The sequence below is a fragment of the Pavona decussata genome, unplaced genomic scaffold, assembly GCF_977016875.1.
Source record: "Pavona decussata unplaced genomic scaffold, jaPavDecu1.1 SCAFFOLD_58, whole genome shotgun sequence".
Taxonomy (NCBI): domain Eukaryota; kingdom Metazoa; phylum Cnidaria; class Anthozoa; order Scleractinia; family Agariciidae; genus Pavona; species Pavona decussata.
This window is the reverse complement of record NW_028145480.1, coordinates 6,444,009-6,457,500: the sequence shown is the minus strand read 5'-3', so window position 1 is coordinate 6,457,500 and position 13,492 is coordinate 6,444,009. Positions and strand designations below refer to the sequence as shown.

Sequence of the window (13,492 nt, the reverse complement as noted above, 5' to 3'; positions counted from 1 at the left end):
GAATTAGACTTGAAGATGACGATACGCGATACAGATGAAGAGGTTCAAAGCAACACAAATAGTGAAATTTGACTGTAAAACTGTTGTTTATCATCTGTAGGCATGCCATAGTGTTTTTACACATTACACACAACACGTAGACATGTGTTTCTTCATTCAATTGAGGAAATAAGAACTATAGGGGGTATTAAATTTCGCGACATTAAATTTTAAATCGCGAAATTAAAGCGACGTGAAAATACAAATTGGCTTTCGTTTTCTATTCTTTCTTTTGGCCAGACATTCAACGTTATTTATCCTTTTAGCATAATGTGGTGTGTGTACAGCACCTGAGAAAGAGGATAAACCCAAATCGTAAAGATTTCTTGAACCTTCGGGGGTTTGTGAAAACAAAAAAGGATCGTAACTAGCTAACTAAACATATTTTTGCTATAAACGTTTATTTAACAGTTTAGGGAATGTGCTGATAGCTAAAATTTGAAATAAGTTCAAAAGAAGTCCCCTCTCAGGCTTCGCTCAAACGTGTTTTGGGCAAAACGTTATTACAGAATAGTGAGTCCAGTTTTAACAACACTAAAACTTCTAAACACTTATTCTACTTGACTATTTTTTGGCACCTGCTTCTTCAGTTTTAAGAGATGAATATATGAGTTTCACAAATTTTAACAAGGATTCAACTTTACAAAATTAAAATTAAAATGTAGAAGACCAAGGCGACCAGAACTTATTTATTACTCTCAGTGGAGTTACATGCGCGACATTTCTAAAGATAAAGTACTTGTACGATTAACACAAAGTAGAAACATTTAAAACAGTTCTCTAGAAGCGTTTTGAAGAAAAAACAAAGGAAACCGCATAGGGAATGTAAACTGTAACTACAGGGAGACAGTGTAAGAATTGGGATGAGAATCATCCATGGATTTCTCCTCAAGTTTATAAGGATACCGATATGTAAAACAAAGGAAACCGCATGGGAAATGTAAACTGTAACTACAGGGAGACTGTATAAGAATTGGGATGAGAATCATCCATGGATTTCTCCTCAAGTTTATAAGGATACTGATATGTAAACATAAATATTTTTATATCTTGAAAGACGTAAACTCAAAAGGTTCTGAGGGCTCCCTAAAATAGCTTCTTGAAAAACTATCTTTTCATCATAACTCTGCTTGCCAAACAAATCTACTTATAATAGAAAACCGTTTGAAAGTTCCCAACGTACGCCATATTTGTTGTACTAAACGCGGCTAAAATTACGGTAAATGTATGAGATTTGTGACCCACTTGAAGCTCTCTCAATTCGCTCGAATTTGTCCGGTTTTAAAAACGAATACGTGGGTTAAAATTTCTACATTTTCTTGGAATTTAGACAACAGATTCAAGCTGTGACGGCCACAAATAAACTTCTAACCCTTCATGCAAACCCTTATTATTAGAGTATGCAGATTACCGCGAAATTAGAAACGACCTGACAGACGTTTTTGATAGTTTACGAAAGTTGTAGCGTCTGTAATGTTCAAGCTCGTTTTTTTTTTATCAAATAAATAACAATTGAGAGAAATAAAGATGTGAAACCTCTCATAAATTTTCAACCTGATAGGGTCCTTCACTATGAAAATAGAGCATTTTGAATTTAAGACTTTATACGACTTTATATGACTTTCGTGACAAAGTTGTATCATATTAAAAAATGCAACTTCTCCGGCAATTTGTAGCGGTGTTAACAGTGAAAGCATTTAGATAAATGTTGATCCGGATATGCTGCAATAATTTACGAGAGAAAACTAATCATCTTTAGAGCAACATTGGATGTTTTCCTTGATTTCCGGCCGCCATGTTTGTGTCCCAGTCCGTCCACGATTAACACAGCTTGGTTGCTTAGCCATGGTATGTGTGAAAGTAGGAGAAGTGCCGTGAAGCATAATTTTCGATCTAAGCCGTCGTCAAATGTCAAAGTGTGCAGTAACCAGCAGTATTAGGATGTTCCAACCACAGTGCCGTTGCCGGATCACCAGAGGTTGTGTGGTTATTCCTCAGAACAGAGAAGACCACATAATAAGAAGGCATTTCACTTCTCCCATCAACGAAAGTTTTGATCCTAGACGATCGTTCTTTTTGGGAGACCTAATTACGCCAGAGGCTCTCTTCACGACAATTATCCATGAGCTTCGCAACGGCATGCAGCCAGTAGAAAGAAGTTGGCACGGCCGCTACGTGTATTACGTTCCATTCCCTTACAATGTTGGAGTGTTCCCATTTGCTCCCCATGCTCCATATACCAGTAACGTAAAAATCATTTGCGAATACGTGGTATGCCAATACTGCTTTAGGCACTGTCCGAGTGAAGTAATCAGTGCTTTTCCCGCATAGATGCAAAAATGGATGCAAAAGTACTTTAACTTATTGTTGTCTAAAGATATCGAAAGAGCAGTGAAAGAAAAACAAGTTGACGTGAACTGCTGAATCCAGTTGGAATATGCCAGCTTAAGACCGAGTGGTTTAACGACATGCTGTCGTTGGTCTCGATTGGACCCAAGAAGAGTTACAAACTTATTTTCTCTGTTCTGGTGATATCCAGTCACTGACACAAACCCCACAATACATATTTAGAAGTTGTAACTGCACTTTCGAGCCACGAGGTTAACAAGACACAACCACTGTTCAGTATTAAATACTGATAAGTGAACATTGCCTATGGAAACTTTAAACGTGAACATTTTCTACTTACTATTTGATATCATGAAATACAATATTTAGTTCTCTAGAAAAGGTATCATGTCTACCTAATTTAGTTCCAATGTAATGGCATAACTTAAATCATTTGTTTCATGAGTACGAAGGCCTGGCTGTTATAGCTGTCTTTAAGTGCTGCTGGTATGGAAATTACATTTCGAATAATTTATACCCACGCGAGGGGTAACACGACTGAAATTCTAGAGTTTTGGACTTGGAGTTTGATGTCAAACATTCCTCCAATACAGCTTAACACAGTTTTTTAGCGTATGAGATGATATAATTAAGCCTGTATCGTGAAAGCATTGAAGCAGTTTGGTTGAAATAAAATGTTCATTTTAAGAAGATAAAGATACACGCCCTTGTTGCTAATGATACCAAACACCTTGCAAGTTTAGTCACATCAGATTATCCCCAAAACTAGTCATCCGTTGGTCATTTAGTGAGCAAAAGCGTTCTATCTTGTGCAACGGGACAATAGCCAGTCATAAATGATAGTATTTAGGACTGACAGAGGTAGATCTTATAGTTCATAAACGTTCCAGCTCACACGACTATTAATATAAAGTAGTAGAACCCAAAAAGAGGATTCAGGAACGAGCCATTATCACAATGAATGTATTTTCTTGACCAAGTGGTAACTTCAAGTTGCCCTTTGTACAGAAGAAGCTTCTGTTCATAAGGTGTTAAGTAAACTATTGTGTTAAGGTAATCCTAGCAAGATGTTTCCCTGTTAGACCCAGGACGGTGACGTCGATGTGCTGTAATTTTCAGTCCATGAGTGGACAAATTAACTAGGGCTTCCACCCCTCTCTGTATACAGGCCCCGTGGCTTAATTTTTTTTTCCATCTTAAGCGAGGTACATCGGAAAATATTCGGGTATTTCAAATTTGGCTGGACGGCAAGGAAATTATTTGAGGCTTTCCAACCTATCACGAGGGCAAAGGTCAGTTTATTGCGGTAGTGCAGGAGGCGAAGTTAAAACTGTCATAACTTACATAAACAGTCAAAACTGTTACTTTGCAAAGAAAAGCAGCCATAACTTATCTATCTATGATCGCCCAGTACCCAATGCCGAAACTGTACTAAATATTTGAAAGGCTCTATCAAGACTGACAAATAAGATGGAAATTCAACTCACCTTGAAGTAGCGTTCTCTCCTTAATCGTCATTTATATACTGTGTGAATAAATGCACTCGTGTGACCACTGCAATAATTATAAGTTTAAAAAGCTCTAGGTGTTGCACACTGTTCTCCTCTCTACCTCAACCTCTTATTTCCAGGTATTCCCTTGGAGACCTCTCATCCTGTGGATTACATTTCAACGACTTGCCAATAGTGTTATCTGGAGGTTTTCTCAACGTATGACTCAATTCAAGCCCACTTCCCTCACTTGATTTCTGTTTCTACCGACGGTTCGTTTGTTATTGTCCACAGATACTCGTTACGGCTTTACCCAGCTCGTTCAGTCTATGCAGATAAGCCTTCAGAGGCATTGGTTTGCAAACGTTTGAGATCTTCCTCGCAAGGCTTTGGTCGTTCTCCATATTTCAGATCCATATAGCTGAGAGGAGGACAGACCTCGCATTAGAACTTCGTTTCCCCCGATACCATCTTTGATGGCCATGTTTTGTTGAAGCTGCTAGCCTATTTAATCCTTTATATCGCCATCCTCATCTCTGCACATACTCACCAACTCCAAAAAACGTGGTTTTCTCAGCCTTTGGTTTTTAAGCTTGATAGAACTGGATGAGAGAGAAGAGGTCATTTTATCCTGCGGCTGTGTATTTTTTTTGTGCGAAACTGAAAAGTAGTGTCACTAGTAGAGCCTACAGCGTGTAGATGTATTCAAAGTGTCCTCTGAATACCATTTATCTTGTCCTCTGTCTTTCGTAGTTTCCTTCATAGCCCAATGATCTCTCGCTTACAATTTTTGATGTTTCTAAATGTCTGTGGAATTCCTTAATATTCCACCAACTTCCCGAAGGCAATTCTGCCTACACCAATACCTTGAGGTATAGCAAAGTATTCCAGTCGATCTATTTCTCTGCAACTCTGTGGCAACTGTGGCCTCTCTTTCTTATCACCGTTCGACTTCTGTTGGGTGAACTCTGATTTTCTTTCTCCTGGTGTGCCTGTGTCACTGACTAAAAAACAAAAAAAACAAAAAAAAATTACATCTATCAACAATTTTTAATGTTGCAATTTGATCAGTCCTTCCTTAAACCAGCCTGTTCAGCTCCAGGCTCATAGCTTTCTTTCGCCTGCAAGTACGCCAGGATGGCTCTGTTAATTGCCTTTCCCATGACTGATAGCTGGGTATATTACCCCGTCGTTCTTACATTATTGAAAATTTTCTTTCTTCGGCGCTTTGATGATATGCTCCTCACACTGAAAGAACTCTTCCTTATTCCAAGTATCTCACAACAATTTATGCCCGCTATTTTGCCTGGTTTCAGCAAGTTTATCCCCTGTCAGGGCTCCTACTGGGTGATTAGTTTCGGCCTCACGGATAGGCCTGCATAGCTTCCATCCACGGCCCCAGTCGTTCAAAGAGTAGGTAACTTTATCCAGTGGATAAGTCACTATCCAGTGGTGCAAATGTACTCCAAACGACACTTCTAGAAAGTTTTCCACACAATCCCATACTTAAATTAGACATACGCCTCTACTCTATACACAAATTAAAGGGCTGTAGGGAAATTCTTGGACACATTTATTTGCGGCATAGCAACCTATCCAGACCTATCCAGTGGACAACAAGGGCCAGGACAGTAGGTCTTGGGGTTCTAGGATTGCTGATACGTTTTCCAGTTTGATATGGTCTAGTTTATTGCTAAAAATATTAACCTTGTCAGATAAGTAAGTTGAAGGGAACAGCACCGTGAAAAATGTGGGATGGGCATTTGTCTGTGTTGTCTTTCGAGTTGCCTTGGTGTGCTTCAAAGTGGTAAAACTGCATGCAGTTTGAATTAGACTGTTCACAGCCCACTTTTTTTTACGTGGGATTTTCGAGATTCGAGATTAAACCCCTAAAGTAGACCAATCTGGGCGTGGGCCAAGCTTTTTTTTGTCCCCTAAAGGAGACCATTTTCAAACACAGACAAATAAAAAATACAGTGACTTTTCGCGTGCAACCCTAAACGAGACCTTCACGGCTAGATTTAATAGTGTTTTGCTCATAACACCCAAAGTGAGACCAAAATCCGAAATTTACACCTCTGGACGAGACGATGAGCATCCCCGCCCTTTTCATATGAGACTTCCCCATCTTGGTTTGTAAAGGCGAGCGTAACCTGGGGGGCACTCTTCCCAGGTTGCGCTTGCCCAGTTACAAACCAAGATGGCGGGAGTTCGACCGAAGCGTACGAGTCTCGAAAATCCACGGAAAAGTAGGGCACTGTGAACAGTCTAAGTTTGAATTTGCCGTTTGCTGTTTGTGTATTGCACAAGTAAGTACATGGTGGTTATTCTAAGAACGCTAATACTAAAAAAATATCATAGAGAAAGTTGTAATCAACTTGATTCTTGCCGGTTAAGAAAGTTTAAGCTTAGTGACATATAAGTTAACATCTGTTGTGTTGCAACTCTTGTAAATATTATATATTTAGTTCTATTATGTATCTTCTTTATCCTTAAGATAGTCACCTTTGTCGTGTATGTTTACTACAAAACCGATAGAACCAAGGGTGATTTCCCCTGAAAAGCTTTGACAAGCTTGCTGAGATCCAGACCTTCAAACTCTCATGATGTGGTTGTGAGACTCACGATTTCAGGACTCATCTCACGGTCTCACGATTTAACCTCGAAATCTCACGGTTTTCCACCGACAGCAGGTCTTCAATGAAACTTGATGGGACACTTACCAATTGTCAATGAAGCTCCATTACCCTGAGACCACAACCCCTTGCTACAAGTGGGAATCTGGGAGAGGCTATACTTAAAAATTCTAAAAAAGCAACTAGTGCATACAAACTTTCCTTGACACATGTGTATACAAGGGCGATAGATATAAAAAGAATCCATTCTTGACGTGCGTACATACTTCAAACCAACAGAAACTTTCCACCACATGGAAATGGCTTTATCAAAGGCGAAGCCTTTAGACTACTCAGAACAAACTCCTCAAGAACAAAATTTGAAGAAAACATTACTCTATCCAAACAGAGATTATGCTACAGAGGTTACCCCGATAACCTTATAGGTAAAACTTTCTCAGAAGTTAATTTCAGAGAAAGAATGTTGGTCCTACAAAACAAACAACAAAAAACGCGCAAAAATATTTTGTTATTTGTTTTAGAATAATTCGCCCTTCTGTGCCTAACCTAAAAACTATTGTGATGAGTGATGTTCGTCCTTCGTAGTCGAAGATGAGCATGACATCTCTTAGGTAGTAGAGCTCTCTATAATACAGACATTTATTCCTGTCCCCTTGATGTAATAAGGAGATTCGACTGTATGTAAGGTCACATTTCTAATTTATCAGAATGGTGGACCTTAAGTCTTGATGACGGCATGTTCCACACTTGTAACTGCGGTTTCTTTATTTTGGTATATTTCGATGCTGTATTGCGGCTTTTTTGTTTTTCTGCATGGTTTTGCAGTTTCGGCCCCTCCCCCCTTTACATCCCCCTCCATGGATTTAGTTCGATTGGGTTCATTAATTGAGCAATCCTAGTTGCTTCATGCTGCAATGCTAAAGAAACCATTGGAGGGCTACCTGTTGCCAATACCCCAGTTTGGTCAAGAGACAATGTGGAGCAAATTCTCTTGTCTTAGCCTTGAAGCACAAACTCTCCGCTCTTCTGAGCAAAAGTCTGATTATAAGTCAGATGTGCTAACCCCTACACCACCGTGCCTCCCACAAGGTATACGTCAAGTGATGTACTATGTCCCTCTAGGTACTTGGCTTTTGTGTCCAGTTAGATGAAGAATACTATTGTGACATGCACCACCATTGCAGCAACTTATGAATGAAAAAAAAAAGGTGAAGATTCTGCATTGTGGTTATTTATTGAAGGATTACACCCTGTTTAAATGACCAAAGAAGTACTTGCTATTAAATCACAATAATTGTTTGCTGTGATGCTTCAATTAGCACTTTCAAGACCTCGGGAACCTTTAAGATATGTGCCTCCCTTGCCTGGGTTTCTTGCAGGGGTGGCCAATTGGCACCACAATTTAGCGTTGTAATCTACTCCCAACTAATGACACAACTTTTATTTATTTATTTTTTTTATCTAACATCACTCTACTTATAATACTGGTAATACAGGTTACATACGCTTACAGCAATACAAAGACTCTACTTACAATTATTGTGATATTTACCTTGCTTGCAAAGAATACAATTATTTACATTACTTACAATACAGATTACTTAAGTAATACTGACAATACAGTACTCTACATATAACACAGGTTTTACTGCCAAATTAGAGGCATGAACTGAAAGCGAGCATTGCTTTCCATTTCACATTATTAATATCTATGGCGTTATTTTGCTCAGCTATGAAAAACTCTAATTGATACGCATTTTTTTAGTTTCGTCTTAAGAAGTAAAAGGGATTATAACATAGTGCGCGCGCATCCTAATCTAATTCCTATTGGCGTCATCATGATACATTTCTCAACATACGCACGGCCGTGCGTCCATCTGATGACGTGTGCAATTCAGGTGAAGGAAGCATGCGCACGCTGTGTTATAAAAAAACTTTTTACAGAGAGAACACCATAAAAATGTATATTTATAAGAGCTTGTCGAAGTTAATGATTAAACAGGTTAAACAGGTATGAGAAACCACTTTCACCTTTTTTTTCAGAGAATTTTGTAATTAATCAGGAACAAAACCTGTTTTCCAGGAGTCGTTTACTTTACTTTCACTATGTTATAATAAAATTGGTTCATGCTTTTAGCTGTGCGTATATCGAGTTATGGATGCACTTGGGAAGTTTGGAGAGCACTCAAGAAGCTACAGTTGCTCTCAGCTATGCCTCGAGCAACTCTTACGCTTCTCTCGTGCTCTCCAAACTTCCCGCTTGCATGCATAACTCGATATACGCACGCTAAGCATGAACCAATTCTTAAAGGTTTTATATTAAGATGTCGGCTTTGATAAATGACTTGTTTACCCAATGATATAATATGGTTGAGTAACAGCATATCTTTTCTAAAGAATCCAAAGATTATAAAGAATCTCTTCAACCATTTAGCTACAGAGAGTCAAAAAAAAAAAAATGCAACTTGAATGTGTGCAGAATGCAGATATTTTACATGAACAGTCTGTACTTTGTAGTTCGCTTCACTGCAGTTTTTTGTCTCTGTGATAAAGATCTTTACACTCAACATCTATAGATAAAATTCTGTTTTTGAATAAAGTGAATGTTGTGAATGCCAAATACCAGAATATTTTATTTTTATTTATTTTTATTGATATTTGTTTCAGCTATAAAAATTATACATAATTGTTATTGCTTTCCTATGGGAATAATCTTGGTCCATGTAATGAGTGATGACATAAATACAGAGAGGCAAAATGAGTAAACCATTTGGTGGTGTTTGAAAACAATTTTTTTACAAAATCCTTTATTCATTTGCCCCTGCAGAAAAATAAAAAATGAAAAAATAAAAAATACATATATAAAAAACCTACCAATGAACACTGTTACACATCTGATCATTTTCTGTGATTAAATAATAAAAACCTGTCTGGATAGTTGCTTTGCTTGAAGAGATCTCTGTCAGCAATAACTTGATAGTGAAGTAAATTTAGCTAATATATACACTTTGTGTTTTTTGAACCTCTAGTTGACTTGTCCTCCCCTTGACAGAATGTGAAAGCTACTGAGTAGCTGACAATGCATTGATTGCCGTGCACAGTGTGTATACTTACAGGTAACCATGTGTTGTTGATTGTGACTTAAATGTACCGGTACTTTACAAAAATGGTCTTGTAGTGGCATTAGGTGACAGCATAAGAAAGTAAAGCAATAGTAAAGAGTAGACCTTTTAAAAAACCATTTACATTTCTTACCCTCCCCCCCCTCCCAGCCCTCCCACTTTGTCTTCACCCACTGCAGCAAGGACTGCCGCTTCTAAATTGGCTTGCTCAGTTAACCTAATGCTGGTAACACAAGAACTGATCGCAAGGCACAACAAGCATTGTCTTGCAAGACATCGCTCTGCCTACTAATGCTCTCCTATTTTTGTGTGTGATCTTCATTATACACTTCATTCAAATGGCCACTACCTTGCTATGCCACATTGTCAGCACATCATTTTTTTTAAAATTTTATTTCAACAATGCACCAAGCAAAGGCAATACATTTCACAGTACAACATTACAACTACTAAACAACAGGCTGGTACAATGTTACGCTATTTTCACACACCCCATTTCCACCCTTCTTACCTCCCTCCCCCTGCCTTCCTCCCCTTACATAAAAATCAAAACAAAATAAAAACGAAAAAAAAAAAAACAAAAAGAACAATATAAACAAATTACGTAAAAGTTGATAAGTTCCATTGATCAACTTGATTAGAGTCCTCTCTCCCCCACAGAGGCTCCATCAGTGGTGAAACGGAGGGAAAACGGTTGAAAGGGAGGGAAAATGGGGAAAATAAAACATCAGGGGCACGCAAGGGATGACTTCCCAGCGTTCCCCTTGCGCTTTCCTTTTCCTTCTGCCCAGCCTCTGCGCATTTTCTTTTTCCCTTGCCCAGGCACCATACAGCTCGAAAGAACGGAAAGAGACCTCTGCGGAGGAGAGAGATTAGAGTCAGAGGAGAATCATGAGAATTTTGCCAAAACAACAAAGGGTCTGTTATCCGAGTGTATTACACTAAGCAAATTGGCAAGTGTCTCTCCTTGGGGGGAAGTTCTGAGACCAGTGGAGTGGCCTAATGTGGATGATGTAAATAATAAATGAAAATTTAATTTTCTTTCCTTTGCAGATTTCCTAAATATTGATGGTTTGCATGTGACATCATCGCGGCCATGTTGGTGTACAGGAACAATAAGATTTTTCTCCTTTGGGACTTTCATTTTAATGCAAACTATTTGAACAAAATTTCTTTAGTTTTGTACACCAACATGGCAGCAATGCAAACCACCTATTGGATTGAAGGAATTTTCACCTCATATGGAGTAAAGCATATTTTTTTGACAGATTACGCATTCTGTATAGACACTCTTTATTAAAGTAATAAAGATTTTTCTTATTAATTTTTAAGTTGTTTGTAGCCTGTTTGTTGTCTCATACAATTACTTGCCTGCATAGTTGGTGGTATCATTTACACAAAAGCAGTGTTTTGGCATTTAAGAAATCAAAGTTTTTTCAGCACAGACATAAACTCACTTGCTACCTAATGTTCATACTGACATGGCTTTACACAAAACCTTTGCCAGTGCATGAATAATTCTGCCAGTTTCATTGGCCATGGAATTACTCCTTTATGGTAGTGGCCCAATTTCTTAACCCCTCCCTGCCCCCCCCCCCCCCCTGTCTTCCAGACCACATAATGGTTTAGTGAGTTCTCTGTGCTGGACTCTGAAGCAGGCGGTTGTCACATAATGGTTGTGGCTTGGAGTTCAAATTTCGAACAGGAAGCTCCAGTTTACATAAATACAAATAAATAAATAAATATATAAATAAATAAATAAATAAATAAATAAGTTTATTTACCCTTGGTTGTGTGAGACTGGTTATAGCAATAAATGCTAATGCCCTGAGTGATCAATTTGGAATTTGGAAATGTTGGTTTTTGAGGAGAGGGGAAAGTTGGAGTACCTGGAGAAAAACCTCTCAGAGCAAGAGATGAGAAGCAACAACACACTCAACCCACATGTAATGCTGAGTAGGGGAATCAAACCCCAGCCACATTGGTGGGAGGCAAGTACCTGTATGTACTCTTACCACTACGCCATCCCTGCTCTGATTTTCATACACTTTGAGCCTGGTATTTGACCCTTCCCTAGAGTCTTAAGCCTTTTTGTTGCCATCTCATGGGTACTATTTTCTTCCAACAACACCTTTGCTTTGATCTCACCTCCTCTACTTCCATTTTGCACCTCCGTAACACTCTCCACCATTCTTGTACTTGGTAATTATAATTTAGATAGTTTGTAAGTCTATCTGCTGTACTTATGGCACTGTCACATCAAATGTTGTGAACCCACTTTGCCAGGAGAAAATACAAGAAAAACAACACCAATTAATTAGCCAGGAATTGAAAGTTTCTTTATGACTGGAGGTTTGCCTCAAATTATGCAAATATGTAAATAAAACAAAGAATTAAAGATTGTCCCAATATTTTTTCTCAACTTACCCGGCTTTCTACAAGCTACCGAGGCTGATGGTTAACCTTTTCTGTCAGCAAAATATAAACAGAATTTACATGGAATTTTAACACCACCAATTGCAGTCAATATAGGTCACAAATCTTCTTCGTCCATTTGTTAACGAGTATCAATATTTAATTGATATAGATTAGTATGGATTTTATCTATTCTCATCGATCATTTGAATACACTAGAACTATTAGTAAAAGCCTTTGGCCGTGATTTTTGTTTTTGGTAGGATCCTGGATAACCTGTGACTGTGTGTCTAAAGATTCAAATAAAAATATACTTCAGGCACGCTTTGAACACAATTACCTTTATTGACCTTTATTGGGATGAAACTGGTTTAAATTGAGTTTCATAGTTAAAAAAAGAATTCATGACCTATTTAATTTACTTCGATTTTCGTGAAATAGGATTATAGGCCCACCGTCCCCTTCATGTTGAAAATCATCTCGATCTGCGTCAATGGGGTGCCTGTGTTGAGATTTCCTTCTTTCCATTATATACATAAATTTTGTTTGAAGTATTGTGGAATTGGCCTGTTGGTCTAGTGGCATGATTCTCGCTTAGGGTGCGAGAGGTCCCGGGTTCAACTCCCGGACAGGCCCGCTCTTTTTTTTCTTGCCCTTTTCATATCTCTTTTCCTTTTCCTTTTTTTTTTTTTTTAAATCTTTTTTCTACTTTTACTTTTTCTAAGAAAATTTACTGTTGGTAGGACAGTAAAATCAAAGGGGAGGAAATAAAACATCAACTAGAAGTCGTCAGCTTTAAATCGCGATTGATTTTTTTCTTTTAACAAATCAAGTCAGTAACAAAAGGTATAATACTTTATAATACCTTTTATTATCATTATGAAATCAAATCGATTCACGCTATGTTTCAGTTGTATCGGTTAACGACGATTTTTCATGTAGCTGCCGGTCAAGTGGCGCGGCGTAGCGGCCATCTTGAAAACCAACGCGCGAAGCCTGGTTAAGAGTACACAACCACAGGGGTGGGGAGCGTGACATTTTACATTTTTTTCATGATAAGCTAATGCTGTGTATTAATTCTAAGATATTAGCACAATTTAGATAATTTTTTAATATATAAACTCTATATAATTCAATATAACAACAGTGCGATCAGTTCGTGCTCGGTTTTATTCGTTAGTGAGTTATTACTCCTTAGTCCAGCCCCCACCTCGTTCCCAGGGCCCTATAGACTACGCAATGTCACAGGAAACGACAGGTATGCGACAATTTACAGGAAATGTCTACACTAAGACTCAAACTGTCTGACATCACTATTTCTTTTTTGTCCACTGACTGCTTTTACAGCTTACCAATACAGTAGTACTGTGTATGTTATAACAAGTTGTTCCAGTTTGCGAAATGTACCCAACGCACTCTATTTTGTGACTGCCATGCCTAT

At 38.3% G+C, this 13,492-nt stretch overlaps 1 long non-coding RNA gene and 1 other non-coding gene across 2 annotated transcripts; both read left to right on the top strand.

Moving 5' to 3' along the window:
- Nucleotides 1-6,066: 6,066 nt before the first annotated feature.
- Nucleotides 6,067-10,967, top strand: LOC146479940 (uncharacterized). Its single transcript, XR_014864927.1, has 3 exons — nt 6,067-6,187; nt 9,544-9,630; nt 10,690-10,967. It is a non-coding gene; the product is annotated as an uncharacterized LOC146479940 (long non-coding RNA).
- A 1,648-nt stretch (nt 10,968-12,615) lies between these two features.
- Nucleotides 12,616-12,687, top strand: Trnap-agg (transfer RNA proline (anticodon AGG)). Its single transcript has one exon. It is a non-coding gene; the product is annotated as a tRNA-Pro (tRNA).
- The last annotated feature ends 805 nt before the right edge of the window (nt 12,688-13,492 follow it).